Raw genomic sequence first — 14,713 nt, 5'->3', positions numbered from 1 at the left:
GTCTGTTTCTGGGCTTTCTAATCTATTCTGAGCTCTGCTCCCCAACAAGAATTCTTTCTAGTTGGACTAGTTTTTTCATTGATCATAATAGTTCTATGTAGGTTGTTGCCTATATTCACATCATTGCCCTTGGAACATCATCAGACCTTCCCTCCACTGATCCTTCAAAGCGAAACCATTTCTGGGGTAAGAAGAAATAAATGCTACCTAAAACAAGAAATGCTTTCAAAAGAAGGAAGGTAATGTAAAATAACACATCAGAGGTTCCACAAATCCTTTAATACCCTTGTACTGAAGTACTCCTGCTGAGGATCCATAATGATAATCTAAGGAGAGGATCCCTGTAGATTTTTGTGGGTATTTTACTAGGTGGGGTGTATTTTGTGCTAGATCACTTTCAGCTAATTACTTCCTTAAGATGGTAGATTATTTATCCTCTTGTTTTAGGGTTTCTGCCTCATTTAGAACCTTTTTAAAGGAACCAAATTCCATGAGGCTCTGAGATGACTTACCGAAGCAGCCAGTGGGGAAGGTGACAATTACTCTGCTTGCACAAGAAACAAGCTGAGGGTCATATGGCCCATCCCTTCTCCACTCTGAATGCTTCCAAGGGGTCTTTTGATCCCTAACCCACCTAGGGTGTTCTTGGTCAACATCTCTTCCACGATGCTTACTCCCGAGGTTTTAGCCCTCAGATGCTTCCTTTCCAGACTTCCATTTTACTTAGAATCTTAACCTCAGTTAACCTTTCATTGTTCTTTGTTTTTTACTATCTGTTAACTTTTCTATTGAATTCAACTATAGATTCCTTGCAGACAAGAACCACAACCTGGAAAGAAAGAAGAACGGGAGGAAGGGAGAAAAGGAGAAAAGAAGGAAGGAAATCACCCACCCATATTCTAAACATTTTCATTACACTGAGAGCCTATTAAATTTATGGTTGGGGAACAGTATAAGATAGTGATACAGAAACAAGTTTACAGGCATGCTCTCCCTCCCTGGAGCATGCTTGCACCTTTCCCTTCTCCCTCTTCTTCCTCCACAGGCATGCATCCCCTAAATTCTAAACTCATTGAAACCAGGGTTGCAAAGGATAGCACCAGTTCATCCCAAGCTAACTCACTGCACCTGTCTCCAAGATCCCCTTTTCTCTAACTTTTTAGTGAGTCAAAGCAGCCCTGCCTAGGCTCTCCACTGTTGCTTCTTCTATTCTAAGCCCTTCTTTGTTTCACTCCCCCCAGCTTTAATAAATGTAGGGGGGGAAATTTTTTTTAAATATACTTTACTGATTTTTTTACAGAGAGGAAGGGAAAGGATAGAGAGTCAGAAACATTGACAAGAGAGAAACATCGATCAGCTGCCTCCTGCACGACCCCCACCGGGGATGTGCCCGCAGGCAAGGTACATGCCCTTGACCAGAATCGAACCCCGGACCCTTGAGTCCGCAGGCCAGCGCTCTATCCACTGAGCCAAACTGGCTAGGGCAGGAAAAAAATTTAAAAAAGAAAAAGAAACAAATTTACTAAGCCCAGAATCAAAGGAGGAGGAATAAGAATAGGAAGGAATAGGGGAATAGGGAGAAGAGAATGGGTTGATAAAGAATATAATTTGGTTTGGGATATGTTGATTTAAAACTGCCTGAGGGTCATATGGAACAAGAGCCATCCAGGTTATAACATCAATAGTGTTTGGCCATTGTGATTCGGGAACTCAGAACAGAAATTTGCCGAAACTGGTTTGGCTCAGTGGATAGAGCGTCGGCCTGCGGACTGAAAGGTCCCAGGTTCGATTCCGGTCAAGGGCATGTACCTGGGTTGTGGGCACATCCTCAGTAGGAGATGTGCAGGAGGCAGCTGATCGATGTTTCTAACTCTCTATCTTTCTCCCTTCCTCTCTGTAAAAAATCAATAAAATATATTATAAAAAAAAGAGAAATTTAAGTTGGAGATAGAGATTTAAGAGTTTCTGACATATCAGTGGTAGCTAAAACCATAAGCATAAATGACATCACCCAGGGATAGTAGAGGGAGGAGAGAAGAGAGCTAGGACTAGGAACGAATCTTAAGGAATGTCTTTATGTAGGGAGCCTGTTAGGCAAAGACTAGTCAGAGAAAACAAGCCTTTTGCAGTTATAGGCCAACTAATACTTATAAATACCTACAGCCTGACCAAATAACTGACTGGCTCTATTTAAGATCTCCAAATGCTCACTCCCTGATCGTCACAGTTAAGACTTTCAGAAGAAGGGGCAGAAATGGACAAGTGCCATAGGCCAAGGCTCTTAGGATGGAGCTTACGAGTAGAGAATACTACTTGTTGGATGTTCAAAGAACATCATACCTAAGGGCATACCTAAAAGCTGAGTCTTGCCCAAGCTGGTTTGGCTCAGTGGATAGAGCATCAGCCTGCAGACTGAAGGGTTCGATTGCAGTCAAGAGCACATATCCAGGCTCTGGTCTTAATCTCCAGTAGGGGGCGTGCAGGAGGCAGCCGACCAATGATTCTCTCTCATCATTGATGTTTCTATCTCTCTCTCCCTCTCCCTCCCTTCCTCTCTGAAATTAATAAAAAAATATATATATATTTTTTTTAAAAAGCTGAGTCTTTCCATCTATTTTGTTTATGATTAGCTCAGCCAACTGAGTCAAGACTGGCTGACCAAAGATCTCACTAATGACAGTAAAGACATATACATCAGGGTCTCAAAGAGACCTAGTAATTTCTTAGTCACAAGACTTAAGAGATTTCTATCTGCTTCAAGTAGTTTCTTCCAGTCTGTACTGGTTGAGAATCACACACAAAGGAAGTGACTGATTTCCTCTTTGGTACCACCTATGCCAGCTTGAGTTCCTGACACTTGATCACCCTCCCTACCAAATTGATCTCCACCTGCAAGATCATCCTGCCCACAGAACATGGGTTTATCTCATTGAAAGGTTGAAAAAATTATTATAATCTGGACTTCCTATGAGCTATAGAAGAGGAGGAAAAGTAGAAAATACAGAACGTCACAGTTTTTCCATAAGAATGAGCTCCATCCCACTTGGCAGAGATCCCTATGAGTAAAGTCAAAATCCTGAACGAGCAGTGAGACTTGAGACTGAGGCTGAGATAGACAGTCCTGGAGCAGGAGGAGTGCTTGAGAAATCTTGGAAGAGGCCAAACACGGGGAAAGAAGCCTCAAAGCCCTCCTTCCTTGGATCCAGAAGCCAATGATGTCTGTGGCCATAATGGCATCACCCCATTCACCACTTCCTGTTTCAGCGGGAGGAAAGGGGAAGTGGATCCAAATGTGGGAAAAAGAATGTAGAATATCTACTTCCTCCTCACCTTAGGCTCCACTCCAGGTCAGAACTGGCCTTATGCAGACACACAGTAAACAAACACTGGTGTGACTCCAGCAGAGACTGGTAAATAGTAGGTGGTTCAGTGGATTTGTTCCATGAAGAACACAAGGAGAAATTTCCAACCCCACAGAATCTTTTTCACTGATAGTCACATTACCTTCACCTGGAATTCCTCCATTTGCCATCCATTCCTTTGGGGAAAAGGTTCACACTTTCCAAAACTGTGCTCCACCAAACTCCATATTCTGTGAGATTTTAATAAATACTCCTTCAGAAAATAAAATGGTTCTCTAATTAAATGTATTTTTTAATTCGTTTTCGAAAGAGAAGAAGAGAGAGAGAGAAATAGAAAAACATCGGATGCCTTCTGCATGCCCCCTATTAGGGATCAAGCCTACAACCCGGGCACATACCCGGACCAGCAATCGAACAGTGACCTCCTGGTTCATAGGTTGATGCTCAAACACTAGCCAGGACTGGCTCTCTAAACAAATAAATTTGGGAAATGTCATATTCTCTATCTCCTTCTGGAGCTTTATAAATACATATTAAAAGCTCTTTTTGAAGGCAGAGGCAGCTGGAGAGCTAGCATGAAATTCAGGATAGAGGCCTAAGCTAAGAACCTTGTTCCAGAAGTGCAGCTGGACTTATCAGTATGACATCCAATTAGCCAAAAAGTAGCAAGCAGAATTCAGAGTGGTCAACACTGGGAGATTTGTGGGTGAACAGGACTCTACCTACCAAAATCTAGATGTAAGAAAAGGCTCTAGCCGAAACCGGTTTTGCTCAGTGGTTAGAGTGTCGGCCTGCGGACAGAAGGGTCCTAGGTTCGATTCAGGTCAAGGGCATGTACCTGGGTTGTGGGCACATCCCCAGTAGGAGGTGTGCAGGAGGCAGCTGATCGATGTTTCTCTCTGATCGATGTTTCTAACTCTGTATCTCTCTCCCTTCCTCTCTGTAAAAAATCAATAAAATATATTTAAAAAAAAAAAAAAAGAAAGAAAGAAAAGGCTCTAGTATCAGAGAAGAGACCTGGCCTAAGGAGGCTGCAAAGCAAAGGCCACAGCCCCTGGTGAGGAATTGACAAAGGGGTGGAGTCCTGACATGGCGAGGGGGTTTGAGTAAAGCAATTGGACAGAGCTTGATACTCTTAATAAAAAGCCAAAATATAGGTGACATGGAGGGGAGGTAGATTGTCATTTAGGGCATAGTACACATGACCAGGAGTCCCTCCCTATTGGAGGTACTGGCTCCAAAATCTTGGTGATCAGCAGATCCAGCTACATCATTTGATCTTGTGTATGGGCTACAGTGGTTGGGGGGGGGAAAGGATGGGGTGTGGTACCTCCAGAAACCTCCACAGCATTGTACTCATTCCAGTAAGGATGGAAGTCCAAACCTTGTCAAACTTTAGGAGGTGAGTGATAGAGATCATTTCTAGGACAGCTCTCTAGGAAAATATGCCAGAAGAAATGAGTAAGAACGTCAGTGGTCTGAATGAAACCAAAAGTCTGATCAAAAGAAAATGCTCTTGCCCTAGCTGGTTTGGCTCAGGGGATAGAGGGTCAGCCTGTGGAATGAAGGGTCCTGGGTTTGATCCCCAGTAGGGGGCGTGCAGAAGGCAGCCAATCAATGCTTCTCTGTCATCACTGATGTTTCTATCTCTCTCTCTTCCTCTCCCTTCCTCTCTGAAATCAATAAAAATTAAAAAAAAAGAAAAAGAAAATGCTCTCACCCTAACCGGTTTGGCTCAGTGGATAGAGCGTTGGCCTGCAGACTGAGAGGTCCCAGGTTCGATTCTGCTCAAAGGCATGTACCTTGGTTGCGGGCACAACCCCAGTAGGGGGTGTGCAGGAGGCAGCTGATCGATAATTCGCTCTCATCGATGTTTCTAACTCTCTATCCCTCTCTCTTCCTCTCTGTAAAAAATCAATAAAATATATTTTAAAAAAATAAAATGCTCTTGACTTAGGGTAGGAAAGTAAACAGAGTAAAGTTGAAGCCTAAGAGTGAAGGACATCCATGAATCCATCTGTGAGGAGCTGGGAAAGGCAGAGGTTTGGGTTGCCTCTGTCAGAGATCCCCTGGGGGAGGAAAAAATGTGAAAATTCAGATCATGAAGATGCACAGTCAATTAGGAAGGCTCTCTCACTTTGAAGTAACTCAGGCCAAAAAGTTGTAGATCTGAATCACAGGTGCTACGCTGGCAGCCTCTGGATTAGCTATTTTGGCTCCATAAAGTTAGTGATCAAGGGAACGTGCACGTACACCCAAGTGCTTTGTCATTGCTTTTGACATGGCTTATTTTGCCTTCCCATAAAGCCCCGGCTCAGCACAACTCATTGGGAAATCAAGACCACAAGTTGTCTGTGACCAGCGGTCACTGAGGAAGTACCCTGCCGATGTTGTCATCAGCGGCCTCTTTTGCGCCACCACTTTACATCATTTCTGTGAAGCTTCCTCTTGCTTCCTAAGACCTGTGACAGTCTTGTCTGAGGACATAACAGCAAACCACAGACCCAAAGGTCCTGCACTCCTTGTTACATTTTGCCTATCAGCTGCTCTCCAGACAATAATGTGCTTGCATACCCAGCACGCAGGTAGGAAATCTCTGCCCCACACCCTTTCTTATGGTCAAGAGCCTCCATCCCCACCACCCTCAGCTGCTGGTTTTCTCTCAGACAAAATTGTGAAGGAAACAAAATGTTTCTTTAGGGACCCAACTTCTCTTTGCAGAGCCTTTTTATCCAACTCAGTGGTGTCTCCCTCCTGTCCCTATGACTAGGAGCACAGTGTCCTCTCCTCTCAGTCCCTTGCTTTAATCTAGTTCTCAGAAATTAATCTCATAAGCTGAATCACACTTCCACTTAGATGACCAGGATGCTTCACAATCAAACCCCTTCCTGGAGTCTCATTTTTAGTAGGGTCTCAAAGACTTAAATCTAGGGGGAAAGTTTCACTATGGAACTCCAAACAATAGCAAATCGCTGAGGCAAGTCTTTGAGGGGCAGGACACATTCTAGGTCCCCTAACATGACATCAGTTGATAGACTAGCTCTGTCTCTTCTTATTCCATCACCTGACCTCTCAAGCTGTCTATTCTGCCAGCGCAGAGGCCAGGATCCCCTGGATCTTGGCCAACACCCACTGCCATCTGGTCTCCCTTAGAAAAGCAAGAGAGAGACACCTCTTGTTTACTCAGTAATAATTCACTGCAATAGTCACATAACAGGTGCCACCAGCTCCAGGAAATGCAGTAAGGGCACACCACACCCTCACCTCTGCCCCATCATGACTTACTTACTGCTTGGGATAGACCAACAGATTTTATTTGAATAGGACAGGGCCTCTTACACACTAAACCAGTGTTGCCAGTGGTGTTTTGACACTTGTGGGTTACACTGCAATGAGACCTAGAGTAAAGAACAAAGGCTTTTTTTAATCCTCCCCTACAGCCAATTGGTATCTTTCCCACATATGTTGTTATAGCATCTCTATATATAGAACCTAGTTTTCTATAAACAGGACGCTCTGGCTAAACAGGTCTCAACAAGCAAAACTGTGAGCACAGAAAGATGGCATCTCCCCATCTTCTCTTTTTTTGCCCACCCTCTTTTGCTAAAGCTTGTCAGAGAGACAAGAGCTGTGATAACAGCATGGGCTTTGGAAGTGGACAGACCTGAGGAGAAATCAATCCTAGCTCAGCCTTTTATTCACTGTCTGACCTTGGGTAAGTTACATAAGTTCAATGACTTTCAGCTTGCCCATGCAAAAATGATAATTTATTGGTTTGCATTATGGTAACTAAATAAGAAAATATATGAAAAGCATCTAATTACGTGCCTGGCTCTCCAGGGATGTGAGTTTGTTCTTCCTCATCTAGCACATCATGTACCTGGTGCCCTCATGTTACTCCTTGGCTGTCCAAGGCCAAGGTATGTGCCCTGCGTAAACCTTTCCTTCCTTTCCTAAACCCTATCAACGTTTCCATCCCTTAGAGGAGCTGATCTAATCACACTGCTAAAAAGGAAAGCAATTCTGATTAAATAAGTTCAAGTAAAATGTGGATAATGTTGCTGGGTTCCTATATTAAGTGTGTATGGGGAGGGGGGGGGAGGGGAGGAGCTGTATTTAAAGAGCCTGGAAATTCAAACAAAGGGACATCAAATAGTGAGGCTCTCCTAGAGGACATTATTATTGGCCTCTTTCCTTGCAAACACAGCCCATATCACTCTCTATGAGATGAGAAACCATCAGAGTTCCAGGACATAATCTCAAAATGCTGAATGTCACACCTCAAATCAACAGGTCCAGAATAGAACTTGCAAGGCTTGGCTACCCCTTCTACTCTGGCCAGCAAACACCACTTCCTTAGCCAAGAAGTTACGGTGGTGATTTTTTTCCTAGGAGGTTTCCAATACTATTTTAAACTCCTTAGAATCAAGCAGCAACTGGATTTGACTATGGTCATAACCTTGGAACAGCCTGTAGGAAGTCTGGGCTCCACTTCCAGAATCACACCTTACTTCTCTGAATGATCCCAGCAAGACCCAGCTTAATACAGGAGGCAGAGTGAACCTGTGTTTTGACTTCTCTCTCAGTAATCCAGGAAGGAAGACTGTAAGAAAATTCCTAAGCTTTCCACATATAGGATCAGGAAGCAGATTATGACTACAATGGCCTAAGTAACACAATGTGCTATGCTGACTATAATTCCAAGACAGCATGGGAGTTCTCCTTAGCAGTGCTCTACTTGATTTTCTGGCAAACCCCCAGGGAGTCCAGGGCACAAACCCAGGCTGGGGTCTCAGGAGCCAGACACCACTGCGGGGTGAAAGGGGCTAGCTGGCAGCTTCAGCAGATGGCGTAAAGAGAAAAGTGAAGTTCAAGGTGAGGGAGGGGCTGGTCAGGGCAGGATTATCCAACAGCATGTGCTTAGGGAACTAGCAAAGCAGAGACAATAACAACAAATGTTTTAAATTATTTAATATTTATCCAAGCAGTCACCATGGTAATTTTGCTGGATTTTCTTTATACTTTTATTTTAATACTGTTCTTAAAATATATATACTGGAGGCTGAAGTATGAGGGACATGATGATTGTTCTATTGTGTAGGCCTCTAAAGTTTTGTTTTTTAAAAAATATATTTTATTGACTTTTTACAGAGAGGAAGGGAGAGAGATAGAAGAGTTAGAAACATCAATAAGAGAAACATTGATCAGCTGCCTCCTGCACACCCCCTACTGGGCATGTGCCTGCAACCAAGGTATATGCCCTTGAGCAGAATCGAACCTGGGACCTTTTAGTCCGCAGGCTGATGCTCTATCCACTGAGCCAAACCGGTTAGGGCTGCCTCTAAAGTTCTTAATCTGATCCTTGGCTTTAACAAGAAGCAAGAAAAACTAGGATTCCAAAGCTTCAAGGTCAACATTCATTTCTTTATTCAATGAACATTTCCTGAGGGATTAGCTAGTAAGTGCCAGGTCTTTGCTCAGTCCTGGGCTATAGCAGCAAACAAAAGATATGGTTTTGACTGGCCAGCATGGCTCAGTGGTTGAGTATCAATCTATGAACCAGGAAAGTCACAGTTCAATTCCCAGTCAAGGCTTATGCCCAGGATGTGGGCTCGATCCCCAGTGTGAGGCATGCAAGAGGCAGCCGATCAATGATTCTCTCTCATCGTTGATGTTTCTATCTCTCCCTCCCTCTCCCTTCCTCTCTGAAATAAAAACATATTTTTTAAAAAAAATATATGGTTCCCGAGTTCCCAAAGTTCAGTCTAGTGAGAGGAGCTGACAATAAGAGCAGGATCCAAAGCAAAAAAGGTCTATAGTGGAAAATAGACGAGATTCCAGAGCCAGCAACAGGATGCAGGAGGAGGAAATCTCTCCTGGGATGCCAGCAAAAGAGACCATGGGCTGACAAGGAGCTACACTGAAGAGCTGGGTCAAATAATGTCCTCATCCCCACCATTCCCAGTGGTAGGGGAGAGAGGCACTGTGGTGATTTGTGTTCATCAAGCGCAGGTGACCGGGGCAGCCACAGACAGTGCTACCAGGAAGCAGCTCCTTTTCTGCTCACAGCCATGAACTGTGATATGTGCCATATGAGCTATGTGTGAGATCTTAAAAGCTCCAAAGAAAAATAAAGACTTGAATTGTCTACTGACAAATTCTTGGAAGCATAAGCGGGCCAGAAATGAGAAGCATAATTCAATTGCCAGGAGCTGGGTGACCCTCCCCTCAAATGTCACCCACACTTCTCTGACAATGCATGGAAATGAAAAGTAAAGCCTAAAGGGTTGGAGTCAGTAAGAGACCTGGTGAAACGATCAGGCTATAGCCAGAAACCTCATGAGAAGAGTTTCTGCTTCAGGATGTGAAGTGGGCAAGGATGGGGAAAAGGCTGGGCCTGCTGTGACACAAAGGAGCCATTCCAGCAGCTCAGCCCCAGCACTACCAGAAGCTGACGGCTGTGGTGAATGTGGAGAGCTGACAACAGCAACAGCAGGAGCTTCAGGGTAAGTGCCCAGCCAGCAGAGCAGTGGCCTTGAGAGATCTCCAAATATTTGACCATTCTGGGCCTCCATTTCCTTACCTGAAAATGAAGACGATAATAAGAGTGTATACTGGTTTCTTAGGGCTGCTGTAAAAAAGTCTAGAAACTGGGTGGCTTTAAACAACAGAAATTTATTCTCTCACAGTTTTGAAGGCTAAAAGTCAAAAATTAAGGTGTCAGCAGGGCTGTGCTCCCTCAGAAGGCTGTAGGGAAGAATCCTTCCTTGCCTCTTCCAGCTTCTGATGGTTGTTAGTTATCTTTGCCATTCCTGGTTTGTAGCAGTATAACTTCAATCTCTGCCTCCATCTTCATCTGGCCATCTTCCCTCTGGTATGTCTCCCTCTTCTTATAAGAACACCAGTCATTGGATTAGGACCCACCCTAACCCAATATGACTTCATCTTAGCTTGATTACATCTAGAAAGACTCTATTTCCAAATAAATGACATTCACAGGTTCTGAGTGGACACTATTCAACCCAGTACAGAGGATCTACTTCATGAAGAATATATATGTGTGTGTGTGTGTGTGTGTGTGTGTGTAGCTTAGAACAGTTCCTAGAACATAATATATGCCATGTAAGAGTTAGCTGCCCTTCTTTATTATCTCTGGCAGAGAGTAGCTGCTGCCATGGGATATGTGGATGCTCTACAAGAATCATCCTCCCTCTATCTTGAGTCAGAAGCAAGCAACTGGATGGGACTAGAGTTCCAAAAGAGCTAGTAAGGGCAGACCTATAACACAGTGAGTTTACTACTATTCAATACTTCCTATCAATACCCCAACAATACCCCCAGGCTGCAGTGAGAAAATATCTGCTATAGTCACATTGTTTCTCGAACAACACATAACTTATTATTGCAAACTAACAATGCCCCTTCAAATCAGTCCCCAAATTAGGATCCACTTAGGAGGAGCCTCCAGAGCCAGTGGAGAATTGCACCAATGAGCAGAGCAGTCTCATCACTTAGAGTCAAGTTGTTAGTTCTGATCCCAAACTGCTTTACACAGCATATTCATTCCACAGCTTAGCAACAGAATGATTATTGACTATTGACTGAGTTTGAAATGGAGATTTGCTATCTCTAGGATATCCTACTTTCAAATTAAAGGAGGGGAGAACAGATTCTCCTGAAGGAGAGCCCTTCCTCATTCTTGCTCCTACTCTTGATGATTCTTCTTCAATAAATGGGTTTGGGAAACAATCCAACTAAAAAGAAAGAGCCAGCCCTAGCTGGTTTGGCTCAGTGGATAGAGCGTCGGCCTGCAGACCGAAGGGTCCTGGGTTCAATTCCGATCAAGGGCACATGCCCGGGTTGCAGGCTTGACTCCCAGTAGGGGGTGTGCAGGAGGCAGCCAATCAATGATTCTTTCTCATCGCTGATGTTTCTATTTCTCTCTCCTTCTCCTTCTCCCTTCCTTTCTGAAATAAAAATATTTTTTAAAGAATAAAATAAAAAAAATTAAAAAAAAATAAATAAAATAAATAAAATAAAATAAAAAGAAGGAGCCAGATCACAATAGCTGTCTTCATATGAAAATAAATTTCAGGTGGTTTAAAGACTTAAAGATTTAAAAATACACATATACACAAAGTACTCAAAGAGAATGGGTTACTATTTTTATAATTTTGAGCTAACAAAACATGCCTTTTTTATTTATATTTATATCTTTTATTCAATTTATTGGGATGACATTGGTTAATAAAATTATATGTTTCAGGTATACAATTCTATAATACATCATCTGTATATTGTGTTATATGTTCACTACCCGAAGTCTAGTCTCATTCCATCATCATTTATCCTCCCCTTTACCCTCTTCTACCTCTCCCCACTCCCTTTTCCCTTGGGTAACCACCATACTTTTGTGTGTGTCATGAGTTGTTTTTTTGCTTTGGGTTTTGTTTTTGCTTAATCCCTTCACCTACCTCACCCAGCTTTCCCCCCCACCCCTCAATACCCCCTCCCTCTGACAGCTGTCAGTCTGTTAAAACATGACTTTTCTAAAGATTGGTCTAGTAGCTCAGCTGGTGTGACTCAGTAGTTGAGCATTGACTTATGAACCAGGAGGTCACAGTTTGACTTCCGGTCAGGGCACATGCCCAGGTTGTGTGCTCGATCCCTAGGAGGGGGGCAGAGGGGGCATGCAGGAGGCAGAAGATCAATGATTCTCTCTCATCATTGATGTTTCTATTTCTCTCTCCCTCTCCCTTCCTCTCTGAAATCAATAAAAATACGTTTTTTAAAAAAAGATTGGCCTAGTAGCAGAGAAAACTATAAAGGAAAAGATTATTTTGATTACCTAAAATTGTAAAACTTGCAGGCAGGAAGAAACCTGCATATACAAAGATAAAAAGACAAATGACAAACTGGGAACAATTCTGCACCATACATAATAGTCAACACTTTAACTCTTACAAATTATTAGAAAAATATGACTGGGGAAAATGTGCGAAGGACATGAATAAGTGATCCAAAGACACAATATAAATGTCCAAAATACATCTGAAAAGATACTTCTGAAAAGATGTTCTATCTTTAATATTCAAAAAAAGTAAATTAAATTATACTTATTGTGTGCTACATCTCAATTACTCTTTCAACTCATTTTACTTGAATTGATTTACTCCCCCATGAAATCAATACTATCATTATACCCACTTTACCCAAGACAAAACTGAGGGAAGTTAAATGACTTACCCAAGGACACACAGTAAGTGGCTGAGTCAGAATTCACACCCCAGAAGGCTGACTCCAGAATCACATTCTCAACTATTATGTTACAGTGACAAGACCTGTCTCACCTATGAGATGGGGAATACGAAAAACACACAACCCAGTGTTACTCATAATGTGGAGAAATTGGCAATCTCATGCACTGTTGATAGAAGTTAACATTCTTAAGGGTAATTTGGCTCCATGAATTGACAATTTAAATGTGCATAATCCTTTAACTCAGACATTCCATTTCTTGGAATTTATCCTAAGGAGATAGATAAGTGTGCTAAATTTATATACCAGGGTATTTATCACAGAATGTACACAATAACAAAAATATTGCAAATTAAAACTTAATAATTACACAAAAAGTCCAACAAACTCATTCATTCAACAAATATTTATTGAGCACCAATAGTGACCAGGAATGATTCTAAGCACTAGGTATACAGTAGTAGAAAAAAAAGGGGGTGGGGGGAAATCCCTGTCTTAATGAAGCTTACATTCTAATGGTTGGAGCATGTTAGACAATAAACAAATATTTTTAAATGTATATCAAGTGGTACTAAATACTATAGAAAAAAATAAAGGAGATAGGAAAGGAAGGAGGTTTGTTACAATTTTAAGAAAGGGTATGGTCAGGAAAGGCCCCATTGGTAATATGTGAGATAAATAGATTAAATATTAGAGAACAAAATATATTATGGTATAGCGGCACATTGAAATATAATTCAACCACTTACTCTATACTAGTACTGGTTAACATGAAAAGATGTCCATAACATACAATCAAATGAAAAAAAGTCCTCACCACACACAAAAAATAGGTAACTATGTGTGGTGATGAATGTGGTAATCGTTTAACAATATATACTAGTATGTATATAAAATCATCACATTGTATACCTTGAACTTACACGATGTTATATATCAATTATATTTCAATAAAATAGGGGGGAGGTAAAAAAAAAAAAAAGGATTACAAAACAGTATTAAAGAAAAAAACAGCTCTAAGGTATGATTCCATTGGTATGAAATTACATGGGTATATATGCTGATACTTTAAATGGGAGAGAGGAATAACACTGGAGATTGAGAATACCAAGCAAGGGTCCAGGCTGAGGGACAAACAAGTGGTACAGGTGACATCTGTTTGTTCTCCCACCCACTCACTCATCCTCCTCCCACCTACACTTTGTTCCAGAAAGCATGTAAGGATAGCAAATCCACATACCTCCCACCAGTTATTCAACTCTTCCTATCTTTCCTCATCCTTTTCCCTCCTCTTCCCAGAAGCCAGACCAGTGATAGGATGAAAGGGATAAAAGCTTAAGATCAAGGTAAGCTGAGGTGGCATAAGAAGGATGGAGAGAAACCCTCCAAGATCTGGATGGGATTCCACTAATTTTGGCACAAGGAAAACAGATCCTGAGAGGCACACTTCCAACCGGCAAACCGGTAACACTTAAAACAAGGCTATCTGATTCAGAGTCCCTATTTCATCTACTTAACCTCAAATGCCTTGCAGAGCAGCCAGGAGGTGACATTCACAGGAGGTGACAGACACAGCAGGCCAGAGCTCTGTGCTTGGCACAAGTGCCTGCATCTCCCTATGAGCAGAAAATGACACAGAGCTGAGCCCTTTTCTCTCTCTACCGTATCCCTTTCTCCATACTTGCACCTAACAAGCTATCTTGGCTAAGTTAAACTCATGCCCAACTCCATAAACCCACCACCTTGCCACAACTACCCTAGAGATTCATACACTTCTCCACTAAGATTCTCAAGGCTAGGTCCCTACTAAGAAGGTTGTCTATATAGACAGGTGCTGGGACCAGCCGGAATGGCTCAGTGATTGAGCATCAACCTATGAACCAGGAGGTCATGGTTTGATTCCCGGTCAGGGAACATGCCCTGGTGGTGGACTCATTCTCGTGTGGGGTGTGCAAGAGGCAGCCCCTATCTCCCTCTCTGAAATAATAAAAAAATATATTTTTTTAAAAAAAGTTGCCTAAGGTGACAAGACAGGCTCGTTTGTTTGGAACATTTTCAGTCTAGGGTGAGGTTTTAGGGGAGATTATTTTTCT

The 14,713-nt window shown here is 42.4% G+C and overlaps 1 long non-coding RNA gene across 4 annotated transcripts in view; it reads right to left on the bottom strand.

Moving 5' to 3' along the window:
• Positions 1-14,713, bottom strand: part of LOC118668898 — a 56,974-nt gene that overhangs the window by 12,814 nt on the left and 29,447 nt on the right. The window contains exons 4-5 of one of the 4 annotated variants that reach the window (XR_004971793.1): positions 12,609-12,712; positions 3,505-3,615 (exon numbers count right to left, since the gene is read on the bottom strand). This is a non-coding gene — a long non-coding RNA (uncharacterized LOC118668898). Of the gene's footprint in view, positions 1-3,504; positions 3,616-9,087; positions 9,946-9,998; positions 10,252-12,608; positions 12,713-14,713 lie in introns of those variants that run through there. The other 3 variants (XR_004971796.1, XR_004971794.1, XR_004971795.1) reach the window with 3 other exon arrangements.

This window comes from Myotis myotis, unplaced genomic scaffold (genome assembly GCF_014108235.1).
Source record: "Myotis myotis isolate mMyoMyo1 unplaced genomic scaffold, mMyoMyo1.p scaffold_m19_p_14, whole genome shotgun sequence".
Lineage (NCBI taxonomy): Eukaryota > Metazoa > Chordata > Mammalia > Chiroptera > Vespertilionidae > Myotis > Myotis myotis.
Note: the sequence above shows the minus strand (reverse complement) of the source record. Positions and strands in the feature narration are given on the sequence as shown.